General features: G+C 47.0%; 1 long non-coding RNA gene and 1 pseudogene across 6 annotated transcripts in view; both read left to right on the plus strand.

The window, feature by feature from the left end:
• The window catches only part of LOC105480300 (uncharacterized), a 124,944-nt gene that overhangs the window by 65,276 nt on the left and 40,303 nt on the right, over positions 1 to 19,365 (plus strand). The gene's annotated exons all lie outside the window — the stretch shown is intronic.
• Positions 7,043 to 7,142, plus strand: LOC112426450 (U6 spliceosomal RNA; annotated as a pseudogene).

Below are 19,365 nucleotides of genomic sequence, written 5' to 3' on the forward strand. Positions count from 1 at the left end.
ATCTTTTACCAATGGAAACTTTCCTTGTGAGTGTAAATTTACTTGACAGAAGAAAACCGTGTGTCCTGTCTTTGCAGCTTTGCCTGCGTCGGCTGGTTCTCAATGGCCTTTAGCTCAAAATCATCCATGTGCCGAAGAAGCATATTTTGGGGTGGCATATTCTGCTGCCCTTCAGATGGAAGGAAGGACAATCTTGTATCCATAGTCTAACTTCTAGTTGAGCTTTTGCTCTTCCTCCTCCCCATAGCAATATAGAGAATCAGTGGAAGATTTAGCTTCTCTTTTAAAAAAAATTCAACAACAATTTGCCAAGTCCCTGTTGTATCTCTGGTACACAGTCCTCCCCTCAAGGAGTTCATGACTAAAAAAGACAAGTAAGAATAACCCTTCAGTTACTTGAATGCCCATCAGCAGTGGTAAGGACCCTATATACAGGCATATAAAGTAAACTAGGAGTCCCAAGGAAGGTGTCATGATTGCCAGCTGGGAGCTGACCTTGCAGGATGAGGAGGAACTGAGGATACAGATAGCCCTGCATGGAGATGCCTGTCCATCCCTGTGGGAAACTGCAAATGGTTCCTTTTGGTTTGTGTATAGTTTACTTGGGAGTGGGGGTGGGGTGTGGAGCTGGCAGAAATAAAGTAGAAAATGTAGGTTAGGACCTTATTATGAACATCCCTAAATACCAGTCTAAGAAACATGGACTTTTTTCTGTTGAATGTGGAGTAATTGTATACATACTCTAGAATACTGTGCTGCAATTAGCATATGTACCAACATGAATCGACCTCTGAGACCTGTGGTTTAATGAAAAATGTGAGTTGCAAAAAATATGCCCAGTATGATATCGTCAGTGAAAAAAATACAAAACAGGTCTATGTGTTTGTGTGTTTTTTTGTGGGTCTGAAAGGACCCACACCAGACTGCTAACAGCAGTTACCTTTGGGGTGAAAAGAGAGAACTAGAGTTTGGGGGTGAGGAGTATTGAAGGTGGGGATGTCAGCATTTTTGGAAATCTTTTAGTTTTAACAAGGAAATGTTATCTTGCCATTAAACTGTAATTTTAAAATTCAAAAGATAATGGAGTCATTGGCTTCATTCCTGTTCTAAAATTTTCAATTAGAGCTTGCACATTCTGAGAATTGGGAAGATGGTCTCAAACCAAACAAAACCCAGGGATTAAAAAATAAGCCCCCACCTCCCCGACTCAGAGCCTGCAGAGAGAAGGAACTCTTTGGACCGCTTTTTTCCCAGGCCTGAATGGCCTCATTTGTTTGGTTCATTGATAATCAATTTCAGGTGATGAGGGATGCTCTTGACCCACGTTGACCTTGCAGCAGCATTCTGCATTCCTGCCCATGACTGGATTCCACCCTGTGGCGGTGGCTGGCTCCGGGCAGCAGTGGTGAGTATGTTTTTCTCTTTCCTGGCACCAGGATCATTTTCTTGGAGAGTCTCTGTGGACGTTGGCAAATAGTTTTGGCCTTCTTCCAAGAGATTGGGTTTATACCAGTCTAAATGAGGCAGGCATTTAATCAGTCACCCAGGGAACAGGCTTGAGGCCCTCTGGTGTCTTCTTTATAATTAATTTTTAACATTTGTTTTCAGTATAAAATTTGGGCCTTTATCCTCTTTGAAATAAAAACATAGCATGCATATTAGACTGTATTGGCACTAAACTTCACACACCATTCTTTTATTCCCTTCCAACTATTAACTCCTATTAAGCAAGACAGAGGGATAATAAGATCCCCCTGCACTCCCCCGCCTCGCTGGCTTGTGTGATGCTTCATCCTCTGTAATTGCCTTCGGTGGCCAGGCTCTTTCCTATCATTAGTGTGCATCAGAGGCTCCTTGTCAGGGCCCCGGCCACCTCCCAAGCTGCCATGCACCCCTTTTGCCATGCATCCCTTTAATGCTACGGTCTTTCCCCAGCCCAACCACTGGGAGGCTCTGGTCGACTAAAGTTCTTGTTAACAAGACACAGGGGGTATTTCTGGATTTTTAACCCTGGAACTTGAACTGCTGGAGATGATTTCCTGTTTGTTCATTTGATTGACCTGCTCTTGCGTCCTGAGAGCCCAGGCGTGGGTCAAGGGAACCCGAAACATCACAGTGGTTCTGGAACCTAGGTCTGTATAAACAACGCTGAGAATGCTGACTACAAGCACAGATTCTGAGGCCTCTCCTCAGACCTACTGAGTTGGAATCTTTAGGACAAATGGAAAATTAACTGGCAACTTTTTGTTAAGCTGTGTAATTATTTGCAAGTCACTGAGTAAAGTGATCATTTTTCACTGTCTTTCAGAGAAGTTTCAGCACAAACTTATCTTTAACCTTCAATCCCCTGGACTTTCTCTTAGGGCTGTTATGTACCATTTGTGCAAATTAGAAACAGGAACGCTTCTTTCTGGACAGCAGCAGGCCACACAGAAGGCAAGACTAGGCCTGTGGGGCTCAGGATGGATTTCAGTCCCATTTGTCTCCTTGGCCAGGAGTCTCTGTGCAGTTAACAACCTACACAGTTGCACACAGCAACCCTGCTTACTCTGTGCTCTGATGAACAAAATAGCTACCCTTGAGTACCTACGTGTGTAAGCACAGGGTCAGCTTTTTCTTACATAGTTATTATCTGTAGCACCAACAGCAACTCCTAAGGATTTATGTTGAGAAAACTGAGGCTCAGAAAATTTGATTTCCCTAAGATAACACAGTCAGAAAGAAGCAGAAGATTAAGACCCATACCAGGCTCTGATGTGGCAAGCAGTTGGATGGATAGGAAATTATTTGCAGTCAGTGCCTTGCTTCTTCAGCAAGACCATGGGTAATTCCTTGTCCTCCTTCCCTCTGAGAAAACCATTAACTCCGGAGCCTGCGAAAAGGTCCCTCAGGCCAAGAGTTAGCTGCCTGTCTTTGCTGCTGAGTGAGCAGAAGCCTCAGGCCTCCTGATGATGAATAAGTGTTTAGGAAGCACCAGGAGACCTGGGCCAAGGGCATATGACACGGTAAAGCATTAACGATTGCGTGTTTATTATTAGCAAAAGTTTCACTTTTTCCAGCCAGCCACCATGATTAAAAGTCCAGTTTCTCTTTTCATTTTGTGTAGGGATGTGAGCAAAGGGCTTTAAGTCAGAGAAGGATCACGAAATTGGAGTCAGCAAGGACTCCTTACCAAAGTTGTCCTGTCCTCTGGATTATCAGGTGTTTTCTGTCTTCTGGAGTAAGGAGCTGCCCTGAGCAGAGTGCCAAATTGGCTGCCGAGTGAGGTTCGTGCTAGTTGCCGCTTCTCCTCGGCACCTGTACCATCAGCCGCGGCTGTGTTAGGAACCCCCTGGAACTCAGTGGCTTCCTCAGCACTCAAGTGTCATCCCAGGGCTGCAGGGCAGCCTGGGGCTCAGCTGGTCCAGTGTTGGCTCCGCTGGGCCCCTGTGCTTCAGGCTGGGCCCTGTCCCTCCCCAAAAGTCTGTGGGTCAGCAGGGTAGTTCTGCCTCTCATGGCTCTCATTCCCTATGAACCAGCAGGGTAGCAAGGCAAGCTCTGCTCTTAACAGCAGCAGAAGAGCACAAAGGCAAGTGAAGGCACTTGAGGTCCCTTAAGACCTAGGCTTCAGACTGGCCGCACCATCCATCTGCTGAATTCTACTGGCCAAAGCAAGTTCCTTGGCCAACCTAATGATGAAGCACAAAAGTAGGGTCCTTTCCCCTCTTCAGCAGGAGGATGTGCAAAGGCATGTGACAAGACAGAGCTGAGGGTAAGAATTAGAGCCAGCAGTTCTCCCTAGCACACCCCCTCAATCTCCAGAGGCTCGTTTGGTGGAACCTTCCTCTCCTTGCAGGCAGCTGGAGAGCCTGGGGCCCCCTTCTCTGTATGCTGTCCTCATCAATGTTTTTCACAGGGCACAGAATTCACCCACCAGGTTGCTCACATTTTCAGAGAAAATCTGCCCCACATCAAATGTTTCTCATTCAGTTCTCAAAAGCTCTTCTATGTTTTTTCCAAAAAAGGCCTCCCTCACACTCTGATATCACAACCTCAGTTTTGCTCCCTTTCTTCGTTTCTAATAAAATCTGAACTATGCAGATTGCCTTTCTCATAGCCATGGTAGCTCGTTGTTGGCCCTTCCTTGAGTGGCGTTGGTCCTTCTCAGAGGCAGAGGATGGGGGTCCCTAGCTGCCCTTGTGAGCGCATCATTAACTCTGGGAAGGGGCCACTGGCTTCACCATGATGCTCACCGAGTGAGCAGCTTCATCTCCAGGACTATACCATCCCAGGCCAAATGGTAGTTTTTTGAGGGGTCATCTAATCTGTCAGTTCCTAAAACTAGGTGAACATTAAAATCAGCTGGGAAGTTGAATACAAATTCGGATGTCTGGGCCTAGACAACAGCAGGATGGGGCTGGAGGGTGAGCTCATTTGGGAGCTACTATCACTTTGCCTGCCGACCCATTTCTACTTGAAGTAACAGATTACTCCAGAAGCTAAGCTGCCTCTTACTATCTGTTACCCAAATCAGCAAGACATGGTAGCATTACCAGTGTTAATGCAAATGTCTTTTTTTTTTTTTGAGACAGAGTCCCATTTTGTCACCCAGGCTGGAGTGCAGTGGCTCGATCTCAGCTCACTGCAACCTCTGCCTCCCAGGTTCAAGCGATTCTCCTGCCTCAGCCTCTCGAGTGGCTGGGATTACAGGCACTCACCATCATACCTGTCTAATTTTTGTATTTTTAGTAGAGACAGGGATTCACCATGTTGGCCAGGCTGGTGCCAAACTCCTGACCTCAAGTGATCCACCCACCTCAGTCTCCCAAAGTGCTGGGAATACAGGCATGAGCCACCACTCCCGGCCTGATTGTCTTCTTATAAAAGCAGGAGGTTCGCATTCCTGCAGAATCTGCAGCCTTGTCATTGTGTGACCACAGGTAATGGGAGACAGCTTGCATCCTCTGGCCCTAAGAGTCCTCTTTGATTCAGGAGGCCCAGTGAATAAATAAGTTCAGCATAGAGAGATCAGTCACTCTGAACTTTACATTACCTGCTTTAGGGTTTAGGTTCTTCAGATCACACACTAGGGTTCAAAACTGAGCAATCTCTTCAAGTGACGTCCTACCTAAGGCAGACTGTGAGGGGAAGGTGAGCCCCTCACCCCCATTGTGTGGCTATTTAAATAATTCTTTTGAAAGGGTACTGTGACCAGCAGTTACAGACTCAGCTTTTAGACTCAACTCACTTCTTACTCTGACCTTCCTTCCTCAAGTCATTTTCCCCCTCTGGACCTCGGTGTCTTCATCTGGAAAATGAGATGATTGAATTAGGTCATCTAGAATCTTGCTACTCAAAGTGTGATGAATGGGGCTTGTTAGAAGCATAGAATTTGAGGCTACACCCTAGACCTGCTGAATCAGAATCTGGAGGTGATTTATGTGCACATTAAATTTTGAGAAGCGCTGTTCTATAAGGTACCTTCCAGGAGCCTCACATTTGGTGCCTTTGAAACCGTGGGTACCCTCCTGTACCTTTCCTGTCATTCTCCTCAGGTTCCTTTTGTGAAAGCCTGTCTTAAAAGCCATCTGGTTCCTGGGCCTCCCGTCATCAGCATTGCTGCTGATTCATTGTGCCGCCTTCTAGGTAAAGAGGCCTCATGTTCTTTCATGCCAAGGATGAGGGGCCAGGAAATCCAGAGCAACTTAAAAGCCATGAAAAGTCAGGAAGAAAACGGTAGTTTAAATTCTGAGCAAGCCTCATGCAAGTCTGGGTCACTAGACACGTAAGGATCACAAAATAGATTGAACGTTCCAAGAGTAGGGAGGGGCAGAAAGCAAGTTAGAGAACCAAAACCAACAGCAAGGAAAATATTATAGAAGCATGCAGGAAACCTATTTTCCATTACTGCTTGTCAAAAACATAGGCTGATATACACCTAGGAAAAAAAGATTATAAATTTCCCTTGTCCTTTTCCTTCACTGTTTTGAAGAGGAGTTTCCCATGGAGTTGGAGCTGTGTTGATTGGCAATTTATTTGTGAATTGTTTCATGAAACCAAGGCTTCTCTTCTCAATTTTCTGTTGTTCACTACAATTAACCATGGTTTAGTGGAAACTTCCTTTTCCCCGAGCCAATCTTCCCACCACACCCCACCCCACCCCACTGCACCTCCTTCAAAGGATATCACCACTTAAATAACAGTCTCCTAAAGCTAATGGAAGATATACTTTTCCTGTGCTCTCCCAGAGCCTTCTGATTTTTTCCTGCCTCTTTGTGATAGCACATCAGCAACTATTTATTCTCATTTATTATTCTCAGGGAACATGGACAGTTGATGCATAAAACAAAAGAGTTATTCTTTACTCACATCTCAAGGCTTAGTCTGGGAACCAAGGGCCCTGCAGAACTCTGAGACATTGGATTTGGGGCAAACTGACATAGTCATGACAGAAAATAAGCAAAATGTCCACTCTGTGAACCATTGTAATAAGCAGTTTATTGAACAGGTCCTGGGTGGGCCAAGCTCTTTGTAAGGAGAATTAAATGAGATAGTCTGCAGTCACTTTTCTGCAGGTAAGGAGACGGGTGAAGTAATTGCTCAAGGTCCCAGGCCCAGCAAGTAGGGGTGAGGGTTCAAACCTAGGCCTCCTGGCTCCAAGGCTCATGCTCTGAGCCCCTGTCTCGTCCATTCTGGCTGTGAAATGCCCCTTCCTCATCAGCCTGTTTTCCTGCATATGTTTTTGTTTTCAAACTGGAAATTATTTCTACTTAGTGTTCAAGACCCAAGTGGCAGTCTCCTCTTCTGGGGAGCCTTCCCTGACTCCCAGTTACCCCATTCCACTCCTGGCAGGGCCAGCAGCTCCTTTTTTTTAATGTAACGAGCACTCCTCTCATAGTGTCTTAAAGTGAATTCTCCAGTGGTCTGTCTTTCTCATTATTAGACTCTGAGAACCTTAAGTCAGAGTCAGCCCTGTCTAGCCATCTGTGTCCTTCCAAGTACCCAGCACAGTGCCTGGCTGGAATGTCCATGTCTTTTCTTCCATAAGATGAGGAATGTGCAGGTTCTTTGTGTTAAAACAATCCAAATAAATGATACAGAAAAGATTAGCATGGCCCCATCACAAGGATGCAATGCAAATTCGTGAAGCATTCCATATTAAAAAAATAATAATTTTTTAAAAAACCAATCCAAATAGAAGGCATGTGTGTGCATGCATTGTGAATGGATATTTCTCTACACATGTGCTATGTTCTATTGCAACCTTGCACTTTAACATGTATAACTTATAAAAGGAGATGGAGCTAAGGCTAGTTCAGTGACTCATGGAAGCAAGATGGCAGGGGCTTGCCCTCTGTGGCAGAGAAAACCTCTGTCAAAACTCAGAGCCCTCTGACACCCTGATTAATGTTTCATAAGATGTCCGGGGTTTGTTTCTCTCCATCAAAACCTTGACTTTAGCCATTATTCATGCAAAACTGCTCTGAACAGGGGTCAGCAGAGCATGGCATGTTCAAAAAGGTGAGCAGACGTTCGTTTTTCCATGTGGCTTCCCTGTGACAGACAGCTCTGTTCTGAGGCTCAGAAAGGGAGAGAACGGACTCAGAGTTCAGTGACCATGTGAAATGCACAGATTGCCCCCCAGGCTGGGCTTCTGGGCAGTTTGTATAGCATAGGGGTTAAGAATATAAGAACCTGGCTTGCACTGGATAGCCAAGTGTCTTTGAGTGATTGAAGCCAGTGAGGTGAGTTGTTTCCTCATTCTGTGATGTGAGAGTAATAGTACCTTCCTCAAGGGCTGCTGAGAGTATTAAGAAAGTTAGTAGATGTGAGGCATTTGGACAGTAGCTGACACACTGTTAGTGCTGTGGTTGTTGGGTTCTTGCTAGTCTGCCTGTTACTAGACTGGAGGCTCCCAGAAGGCAGGTCCCTCCCCATCATCAGTTTTTTTGTTTTTGTTTTACTATAGACTCCAGTGTAATATATGAGGCGTTGGCCTTGGTGGGCAGGTTGGAACAAGTTGTGAGCTGATGGAGAAGTAGAGGCACAGGTTGGCTTTGTGGAAATTAATAAGCTCCATTTTGTAATCAATGGCTGTTTCCTAAAACAAAACTGTCCACAAGCCCTGTAACCACAGCAGGTCCCAGCTAAGATTCTCAGCTGAACCAGTGAAAAGCAGTCATCCTCTATAAACACCAGAATCAAGATAGGGGATAACATGATCCATGACCTTTTAACTACATGAAATCTACTTCTAGTAAAAATAGCGTATGCAGATGGATGTTAAGGACACCTGCTCTTTTAAAAGTCCCACTGTCTCTCTTTTGCTGTTATGTTATTACTAGAGCTGTGGCTACGTCATTGTATCTTCTGCAGTTTTCAGAAAAGGGTTATGTGACAGAACGGGCCTTGCAGAAGGGAGAAAGCAAGGCAGGCTGGAGAAGGCTGGGCTGTGATGACACAGAGTTAAACTCGGGCCTCTGCACTCATCCTGTGAGCAGATCTTGTCCCTGTGGTCACAGGTACCAGCTGGGCCTGGCCAACTCGGTGTTTGGCCTGGACCAATACCTCCCCTTGGTTTGCTTCTTCCCTTGGCTGCCTAAACACGGGTAAAACAGTGATATGCCCTTGCACTGGCACAAAGGGGACAACAGAGTCCTCAGAAGGAGGGTAGGGCGAGCGTCCCTGCAGGAGTGGGATCCCCTTTGGATCTGACCACCCGTCAGGTCTCTGCCAGAGGTAACAGCCTTGGAATGGTTGTGGCTTTACTCAGCCCTTGGAGACACCACTTGGTACATTTGGGAAGTGAAGCCAGCCATGAGCCAGAAGGGCAACTTGGTTTGTCTCAGCAGGAACCCACAGCTGCCATCATGAGCTGGGAGCCCTGAGAAGGGGTCCTCCTCGCTCATTTGTAGGAGAATTTCCCGGCTGATTTGGGTCAAGATCCCCCTGCTGAGATGGCTGCCCTGCAGCTTGCTGTTGGGTGGGGCAGGGAATTGTTGCCACTTTGGGTGAACAGTGAGATTCTCTCAAACCAGAGAGTCCATATCGTGTGTCCCCTCCATCTCTGCCTCAGTGCATGCATGAACTTGGTGCTGCCCTCAGTACCTTAGGTGGAGAGGAGGGTGTGAAGAGGGATAAGATATTTGGATGATTGATTAGTGTCTTAGTTTGGATTCCCCCAGCAGTATAAGTTGTGTGTCTGGGAGGTAAGCCCAGGCAGCACTGGTTAGGGGAGAGGGGAAGTGAGACAGGGAAGGAAGGAGGCCAGGACAGCAGAATTCACTGGAGAGTAGGTCACTGCAGCCCCTGAGGGGTGAGGGAGCTGGGAGGAGCATTCACGCATCAGCTCCCATGGTCACTGGGTCTAGGCTGCTCCTGGACTGTTAACATACAGGCACTTCCAGCCTGTCCCCTGCAGGCCAAGACAGCCTCAGGCCAAGAGTCCAGGTGCACACAAAGCCCTTGGTGGACCCAGCAGGTGCCAAGGGGACGTGGGCTGGGCAGACCCTGCTATAGTTGGCTGGGGGAAGGGGTGTTTACTTTTGTCTTTAAAGCAGATTAAGATTTAATCCATTGTACAAGAGGGAAAACCAGAAGTGGGAAGCAGCCCAAGTGTCCACGGACAGATGAATGGATCAACAAAATGTGGCCTATTTGGACAATGGAATATTATTCACGAGGAAGGAAATTCTGACACATGCTACATGGATGAACCTTGAAGACCTTATGTTAAATGAAATAGGCCGGTCGCAAAAGGACAGATATATAATTCCACTCATATGAGGCACCTAGAGTAGTCAAATCCAGAGGCAGAAAGTAGAACGGTGGTTACTAAGAGCTGTGGGGAGGGGAATGGGAAGCTATTGTTTACGGGGTACGGTTTGGGAAGATGAAAATGTTACGGTGTTGGATGGTGGTGATGGCTACACAACAGTGTGAATGCACTCAGTGCCACAGAACTGTACACACAGAAATGGTTACAGTGGTAATTCTTATGTTACATGTATGTGTGTGTGTGTATATACATATATATGTGTGTATATATGTGTGTGTGTGTGTGTGTGTGTGTATATATATATATATATATATATATATATATATATATAAAACACTTACCACAATAAAAGTAAAGAGAAGAGAAACGAAGGCCCGTCAATCTGAGTAACTTCTCCAGAGCTACTCAGTGGTTCCCTGGGGAGGCCATGAAGAGCCTGTGGAGAGGTGTCTGCTGTTTCTGTAGGTGCTGGGACCCCTCACCTGGCTTCGTCACCTCCTTACCAGCTGAGGACTCCACAGCAGGGACAGAGCAGGTGTTTCTGGGTATTATGGCTCAGATTAATTTGAGTCAAGAATGAGACTTTCTGGTATGTCAGAGAATAGGCCCCTTTGAATGAGTCACCAGGCTCCGAATTCCATCGCTGGTTTTTGTCATGAGGAAAGTGGAGCTGGCGCCTTGAGGACCCACTCTGCATAAGAATGATGCTCTGCACCAGAGGCAGAGGGATTAGATCAAAACCTCTGCCCCTTTGTTAATGTCTTACAGGCAGATGGGCATGTCGACAGGTAAGTGACATTTAGGCAGAAACCTGAAGGACAGGTTACTGAGGCTGCCAGGTAGAGGGGGACTGAGAGAGAGCTGGGGAAGGGTGAGCCATCCTCATGGGAGGGATGAAAGGTTAGAGTGGTAGAGAATGACATGATCAACTTTTCCTTTTAAAAAATCCCTTATGATGCAATGGGGAGAGTGGATTAGACTGGGGGAGGGTAAGGAGAGACAGCCAGTTGGGAAGTGCCTGCAACCTTCCAGGGTGGCTTGCACCTGAGCACAGAAGTGATGTCGCTGGTCTCACATGAAGGTCTCCCAGGAGGGTCAGGATATAGAAACACTTCAGCATCTTTGGAGAAAAACATATATAAATCATAATCTACATTTAAGTAGAATTTGCAATGTATTTAATCAGTTGTAATGAAGCCAAATTTATATAGAAAACTGAAACCAGAAATTGGAAACCTCATTTTGGGTGGTTTGGAGGCCAACAGAGGTGGAATTGACTCTCACTGCACCTTCTCTGGTGCACAGGGCATCAGGAGACTCCAGAAAAGCCTTTGCCATATTTTATTCATTTATGCCCCTGTTGTAAAACAGAGGTCATACTGTCTTCGTATGCTTTCTATTTGTATCTCATTCTGCTAGATGCTGAGAGATAAAGAGATACATGAAATAAGGATTTGTGTCTCCAGAGACCTTCAGTCTGGCTTGGGGAGGGGGTCAGACAGGGGCTGGTTAAATGGGTGTCTTTTGTAGCTGTTCAAGGCTGCCAAAAGTAGGACATGATTAATTGTTTAATGATAAATGGGACAGAAAATACAGGACTGTAGGAAATGAATGGGACAAAAAATACAGGACTGTAGAAAGCCTCAGGGAGAGCCCCCTAGGGTTTTCCAAGCCAGATCTGGACTCCAGAAGAATGCCTAAGATTGGGACAGATTAGAGAGGCTTGGGTGGGCTCCAGTGACTCACTGGAGCTGCAGAGGAAGATGCATTCCTACAGGCAACAGGAGGCTGCAGGCCGCCCTACGGCTGGAAAAGGACATCTCCACTGCATGCTAGGGTCACTGGCTTGTGCAGACTGGGAAGCCAAGCACTTTTGAGCTGGTGGATGATATGTTCAAATAGTGTTTTTAAGACGATTTATTGGCCACAATAGGTAGAATGACTAGAGTGAGAGACTGCAGTGGAGAAACCATCAAGGAGGCTGATGAGAGAATACCACGAGAGAATCAAGAGACGGGGTGTGGATGGGGAGGGCATGGAGGGGCAGATGTGCCCCACATTGTAAACCAGCCAGGTGAGCTGCAGGCTGCTTATCAGGTTTCAGTGCCTGCATTGGGTTGGACCAGGGGGTCTAAGGACTTGACCCCAGCTGTACAATTCTGAGGCTTTCTGACAGGGAGTTGGGGGGGGGTGAGTTGATGGCAGGTAGAAATTAGTGTCAGGGTGGAGGAGGGGGTAAGGGGTGATGGCCCTGGAAGGGGGTTGGGGGAGTGACATGAGTTATTTCAGGCATTCTGATGTGATGTGTTGGGGGGCATGCAAAGGGGACTGACTGTTCATCAGATCCAGTAGGAAGAGGATGAAGGGGAAAGAAACGGCCATTGGATGTATCTTTTAGAAGCCCACTGGGGCCTTCAAGAGTGTGAGGTGTGTAGGGTAACAGAGTTGTGTGTCCGTGGTCAGGGGCCCAGGAGACAGATGGCACACTCACTTGGGTAATTTGAGGAAAGTTTAATAAAGGGATCGTGTACAGAGGTGTCACAGATCGTGTACTGCAGACTGGTGGCAGCCAGTCTGCAGGGACCAGAGGAGGGAGCTGTGTAAGGAGGGGCCCTGCAGAGTGAGCCCAGGGACCCAGTGTCCTGACCCCACTCCCCTCTTGCCAGGAGTTAAGAGGGCCATTGATGAAGTCCCTCCCTACCACGTGTCAGCCTCCTGGAGCTCAGGGCCTGGTGAGAAAGGGAGGAGAGGGGATTGGGGAGGGGCAAGCAGAAGACATCACAACCAACCTGCAGGGTGAGGGAGACAGGGATGATGTAGCCCGGACGCAGTGGCAGGTTAACGGAGATGGTGGAAGCAGAAACGGGTGGGTCCTGGGCAGCCCAGCAGGTGATGGTTGGAGGCTAGGAGCACAGCTGTGGTGCCTGTGATGGGAGGTAGGGGGAGGGGAGTGGGGGGTGACTGGAGAACAGCCAAGATGGGAAAGGGGTGGATTTGAGTCACAGGATATGTCACTGGTCAGTCCTCCTCCCAGAAAAAAAAAAAAGAAAAAAAGAAAAAACTCATAATTAAAGAGAAAAGAAGAAATATACTTGAGAAACCCATGAAGACCAAGTTATAATGATGAAGAGTACACAGTGAGCTCCCAGGAATTGATGAGCCTTTCTGTCCTGTGATTTGCTTTTTTGAAATCAACAGGAATGAGAATTTGCAAACTCTCCCTCCCCTTAGTTTATTTTCCCTGAAAGTCTGCCCCAACTGGTGCATTAGAATAATTTCCTTAAACAAGTAGCCTGGTAGGAATCCGTTCTTCGGAATCTGCGTGTCAGCAAGGTTTGGCCTGGAGCAGGGCCCCTCAAGCTTTCGTGTGCACTTGTGGGATCTTGTTCAGTGTCTGTGCCAATTCAGCAGGTCTGGGGAGCCCAAGATTGCTTTTCTAACCAGCTCTCCAGTGAAGAGCTGTCGGCCTCTGGAGCCACTGTGAGTAGTGAGGTCCTAGGAGACTTTTTCTGATGATTAGGATAAAACAAACAAGAGCCTAGATGGTTGCAGGTATAAGAACTAGATGGTAAACATCTACACGAAAAAAACACACCGTGTAGCAATGAACTTGCTTCTATCCTGCCGCATCGCCCTCTGCTGCCCTTCTGAATAAATAAAGCCCTGCTTCTCCAGGAGATGTTCTCTGCTGGTACACACTGGGTGCCACTTAAAAGCAGGTGCTGCTGGAGGCAAAACCTTTCATGCACATTGTAAATTACCTGAAAAGAGCAGTGGCATCATAAATAGCTTGGCCTTGTTCTTTGCTGATTTCCTTCCTCTTGAAATAGTGCTCTAGTTCACACTACATGGTTTTTTACCACCACCCCTCTCTCCCTGACCCTCACACACTAGAAGTGGTTTCCTTCAACTTCTTGGGGTGATTTGAGTTCATAGATGGAGGCAGACATTTCATGAGCTCCCATAAATACCTCCTTAACACCGCTAAGTGCAAGGCTGGTGTCCCCGTCCTTCTGACTGTTGCCAGTAAATTGTTTAAAAGGCAGGTCCCCAGCGTCCATTGCACTCATTAATTGAAGAGGCCTGTTACAGTTTTACTGGATTTGAAGGGTACGGCGCATTTGAGGATAGGGATTTCTCAGACCCTCCTCACTCTGGGCCCTCCCTCACTAAGTAAAAGCCGATGGGAGAACAACCAGCAAGCATCTGGTTTCTCAACTCCCGAGGGTCAGAAATTGGAACCTGCCTTTCACTCACTACGTATTATTATTATTATTATTATTAAGTTCTAATCTTGGGGTGGCAAGTTGAGAGCTAGAGGTGCAGTTATTGTCATGAGGTAGTTTATATTGCAAACTAAGGTCTATGAGGTGGATAAACCTAACTGCCTCCCTCCAGCCCCAGCTCACCCCCACACCCTTCCACTGCCTGTTCTTAAACTTCTTTTTTAAAAAGCAGATTGAAGCATTTGTTAGCCCACGTGATGTAGAAATACTTGGGTTCAGCCATCATTTTCTTCTCTCTTTCCTGATTGTATTCTTCATACCCTCTCAAACCCACCAAGCAAAACAAGTTCACCTGTAATCTCTGGCTCATGCTAGATTGTGGAGACTTAATTTACTCCAAGTGAAATCACCCCTTCACTTCAGAGAGCCCGGGGGGAAGCATCTGTGGCAGCGTCCTAATCAGAGCAAGCACCAGTGAGCAGTTACTGTGTGCTGGAGGCTATACCAGGCCCTTTACGTGCAGTCGCCCATTGCCATGTCAGATGCCTCTGTGAGATGGGGGTACAATCACTTCCCCATTTCACAGAGAAAAAGACCAGGACATGCATGGATCAATACATTTGACTTGGGGTAGTCAGTTGGGTCTAGTGGCATTAGGCCTGCCCAGCTCCAGAACCCAAACTGCTAACTGCTCTCCAGCGCTAGAGCCTGCTTGAGCTGTTTGCACCCTAGCCAGATATGCTCGTTGAAAGCCTCAATCATATGGGGGTTTTGAAGTTCAGGTGACCCAGATTTGAACCGCTCCTTAATTAAAACACCTTAGTCTAACAAGATCCCAACGTGGAACTAGGTATTTTGTGCCCTCCTCTGAGTGTTTCACAAACGTCTGTATCCAGGACTTTTGTTAAGGCACACCGTTTTAACGAAAAGTCCCATTCCTGCCTCAGGTCCCTGTGCACCTTTCAGGGACCCTGAGGAATCTGTGTTTAGGCGCTCAGCTGGTGCCCAGCCGTGGCACTGTTCCCGGGAGCCTCGGCAGCAGTCGCTTGTCTCAGGAGGGTCTGGATCTGGTGCATTCGTTTCTGTCTGATTGAGTTAGGCACCTCATATATAAAACTGCCAGACCCTGCCTGGGGTGTCTCTGAAAGCTTGGGTATTTCATTGAGTGGAGCAAATTTACAGTTCAACCAAAGTCTGCTGTGCACCTTCTAAGAGCAAGCCACAGACAGGGTGAAGTGGAAAGGCCAGATGGATATATAAAGCACAAGTCCTGTGCCTGGGGCCTTAAGGACACTGGCAGTGACAACATATGTCCCTAAAGCACAGCGTGGTGGCTTTAAAACATGCAATGGAAGGCTGAGGAAGGGAAGAGAGATTGCTGATTGCTGGCCAGCAGGGAGCTGGAGAGGCCTCTTGGAGGGTGGCATTTGAGATGAGATTGGAATGAGGCAGTAGGACTCCGGCAAATCCTCGAGGAAGTGAGGCACTGCAGGTGGAGGCAGGGAGGCCCCCCCTTAGGTTTTGAAGAGTGTCTGTCAGCGTCTGAGGGCCTGAAGCAGTGTTGCAATGTGTGCTTGGGAAGAACCAGGTCTAGATCCTCTACTTTTAGCCTACATCCAGAGCTTTGGAGACATTCTCATTTAATTCTAACCCCCATCCCTCAGGGGTATAGACTTTATCATCTCCATGTCACAGGTGAAGAAACTGAGGCCTGGAGAGGCTACAGGACTCACTCAAGGCCACACAGCTAAAAAGTGGTAAAGTGAGGGTTGAAGCCCCAGCAGGCCCTCCCAAGTGGCCATGCTTCTTATCCAAGATATCTGCCTCATTGTAGTTAACCCTTCTCGTGGAGAACCAAGACTAGTCTGCAAAACCACAAGGCTTGAAAAGCACTGGGAGCTGCCCCTTCACCATGAATGAATTCAGGTGTCTTCAGGCCAGATCAACCTCTGAACCTACACCCCACATGGTATAGAAGACGGAGATGCCTCTGGAACCTTCTACACAGGCCCCTACTTGGTGGCACGAGCCTCCAGGGTGGAACAGCCACACCACAGGGGCAAGTGAGTGCTGAAAACGTTCTGCCTCTGGCTGGCCAGCAGCTCACTGGCCAGCCACGTGCATGCGTGTGTGCAGAGCTCCACCAGGGAGTGTCATGCCAGGGAGCTCCTATCCCTTCTGAGCACCCTGAGGCAAAGGGAGACAAGGCATAGCAAATTAAAACAATTGAAGGCACATCACTTGTGCCTCTTTAAGGCAAGCCATAAATACATGATTCTCGAACCTGCTATTCTGATTCCAGCTAATATGTTTTAACCATGGTCTGTGGGCTCTGGAAAGCAGCTGTGAGGAGCAGAGCAATAAATTGGATTGTAAAAGCACAGGATAGAAAAATGATTGCAGCATTTTTACAGTTACCTGGTTTTCCTCAGTCTACGGAGGAAGGAGTGCTTTTTCTTTGTACTTCTGCAGGAAAAGATGTATCCAGGTTAAGTCCGTGTCACTATTGTGTCATCATAATCTAGCATGTATTGATTGTTCTCCACTCACCAAGACACACGGCCTCCCAATTAACCTCGTGCCCACCCGACCAGGCAGGCTCTTCCATCATGTTTCTGCTTTTCACGCAAGTCGGCTGAGACAGAGGGGCCAAGCAGGGTTCAAAGCCACAGGGTTGGTAACTGGCAGCCAGGACCCCAACCCAAGGCAGGCAGACTCCAGAGCATGCTCCTCCCAAGAGGAAAAGTTTTGCTTTTCGTTACGTTACTGTGAGGAGAAGGAAAATAGGTCAATTTTCATTCTTCAAATCACATTTTCAACAGGGATTCAGTCTCTGGGCCCTCGGAAACTCGAGCACATGGTCCCTCTAACTGGAGCAGCCAGATCCCCTCTTTGTACTGGGGGCTGGCAGGACCAATGCTTTGTGTGCAAGCATGCTGCTGCTTTCATTATCTTCCTGCACATTATTAAGAATCCTGCACATTACAAAAGTGAACTCAGATCCATTGTACCAAGTACAAGCCACTTTCTATTTTTTGCTCTTCTACTTAAATTTTCAAAGATTCTAAAATAGCAGTTGCCATTTTTTACCACCTTCTCTTCTGAAATATTTAATTCTTCCTTGGGCGGTTTAACATTGTGTCGCCCAAGGATTAACTTCCATTTTTTGAAGAGAGTCTATGAGCCAAGGCAGGCAGAAAATGGATTTCACCAAGTGGTAGAGATGAAGGCTGGCAGTGCAAGCGGAGGGAGACAGGGAAGCCTTAGTTTTGCGTTTATAAAGCCGCTTGCCCATCAGCAAACCTGGGACCAACTGCCTTGATTAAACGCATACTGATTTTTAAAAAGCAAAGTTTCCCTGCAAAGACTAATTTTAAGGGGATTAATGCTCAATGAATAATGCATCGGGGAAGAACTACTATAGTAATACGTAATTGCGAGAGGCAGAATCAAAGGTGGTGAAGTACACAAGTCACCTTCCAGATGCAAAGCAAGTTGGAAAGGGACGGTGGGTCTAAGGCCAATTGGAACATGTGGGCAGCTCCCAACTCATCAGCTGGAATGGGAACAGCCCGGGTCATGGGCTGCTGCTGTTTCTCTAATTGTCTGTTTCTCTTTTTTTCTTTTTTTCTTCAGAGACAGGGTCTTGCTCTGTTGCCCAGGCTGGAGTGCAGTGGTGCCATCATAGCTCACTACAGCCTCAAACTCCTGGGCTGAAGCGATTCTCCCACCTCAGCTTCCAGAGTAGCTAGGACTACAGGTGTACACTACTATGCTCAGCTAATATTTAAAAAAATTTTTTTATACAGACAGGGTCTCTGTATGTTGCCCAGGCTGGTCTCAAACTCCTCATCTCAAGCAATCCTCCTGTTTCAGCCTCCTAAAGTGCTGGGATTACAGGCGTGTTTCTTAATAACTGCCAGAGAAGAGGGGAAGGAAGAAATCATGAGAAAGATGAAAGCCTTGGTGATTTTAGCCTTTTTATGTGAAGGTCCTAATCCAAGCCTTTTTTCTGCCTGTTAGATGATGAAGTCAGATGATGCTGATATAGGTAATTCTGTAAGAGCTCTTGTTTGGGTCAGTCTCTGGCCTCCATTTTCCTCTCCCCCTGGGCTAGGCCCAGGAAGTTTGAAGTTTATTCCTCTCCAGAGACAGCTTTTCCAACAGCTTCTTGCAGACAGCCGCAATGGGTTACTGCTGTCCTCCACGTGTCTTTGCCTTCTTTCCTGCTCTGTTCAGCCAACAGGACCTCATGTAATCTGTGGGGTATGCAGTTTTTTGCTTCTTTGACCCAAAGTATCAGAATTCACTCGTAGTGGTAGCGGAAGAAAGGGACAGTTTCTTCCCTTAATCCTAACTCAGAAGAGAAGTTTGTAAGCCATGATGTCAGTTATGAGGTCAGTGTGGGAAAATGTAATTCTTGGCCAATGAACTACAAGGCTGATTCCTAAATCCAGTTTGGGTAGTGATGAATTGTTAACTCTTGCCAACTTTTGTTTTCTTTTTTTCTTGAAAAATAAAAGGGACTTCTAAAAATTGAAAAAAATTATTAGGATCCCATCTTTAGCACATTTCTGCCTTGCTATTGGCTCCTTGGGAGACCCAGAGGACACTGCCGGTTTTCTACTTTGCTTTAGGATCACTTTCTAACACAGAGGTACAGGAGCCCCCTGGATCTGGGGAGCTGTGAGTGTTCGGGGCTTCCTGAGATGCTTCACAACAGGTTTCACCTGTAAAGGTGAGCACCCACCCCTCCTGGGAAGGCAGGCCCTCTGGCTCCCACATTCTCAACGCTCTTTCATCCCCAGGTTTGCAGTAACTACAGGGCCAGGCACAGGGTGGAGGGGGTGTGTGGAGACTGCCTCCCAACCCATAATAGTACTTAGGGCTAAGGGGGCTCGCACCTTGCTGCTCGTTAGAATTACCTGGGGGAGGGAGGGCCTTTTAGAAACCCTCTTCCAGACTCACCCTAGACTAAATTAATCAAATCTCTGGGGGAAGGGATGCAGGCATCAATACTTCGTCGAACAGTCCACATGAATCCGTTGTGCAGCCACGTTTGAGAACCACTGATCTCAACAGACCTCCTGAGGCAGCACTGGGAAGAGATTGATTCAGAATGATACCTGCCTGCATCCTTGTCCCCTTGTATTTAGCAGGCTCTACAGGTCACTGTTTTCCATACTTTTCCCATTGCTTTTTACTTTGTTTTTGACACATTTATTTTGCAGCTTCATTTTCCCTCTACAGTCAGTCAGGCACAAGCTTTTATAGTCATGTTTCTCACCAAGAAGGCAGTTTAAAGCTTTAAGCAGTGTATGAGCTTATACTTGTTGTCTGACTTAGTAAATCTGCCATCTTTTAAGCAATGGTAACGAAGAC

The sequence above is a fragment of the Macaca nemestrina genome, chromosome 2 (genome assembly GCF_043159975.1).
Source record: "Macaca nemestrina isolate mMacNem1 chromosome 2, mMacNem.hap1, whole genome shotgun sequence".
Taxonomy (NCBI): domain Eukaryota; kingdom Metazoa; phylum Chordata; class Mammalia; order Primates; family Cercopithecidae; genus Macaca; species Macaca nemestrina.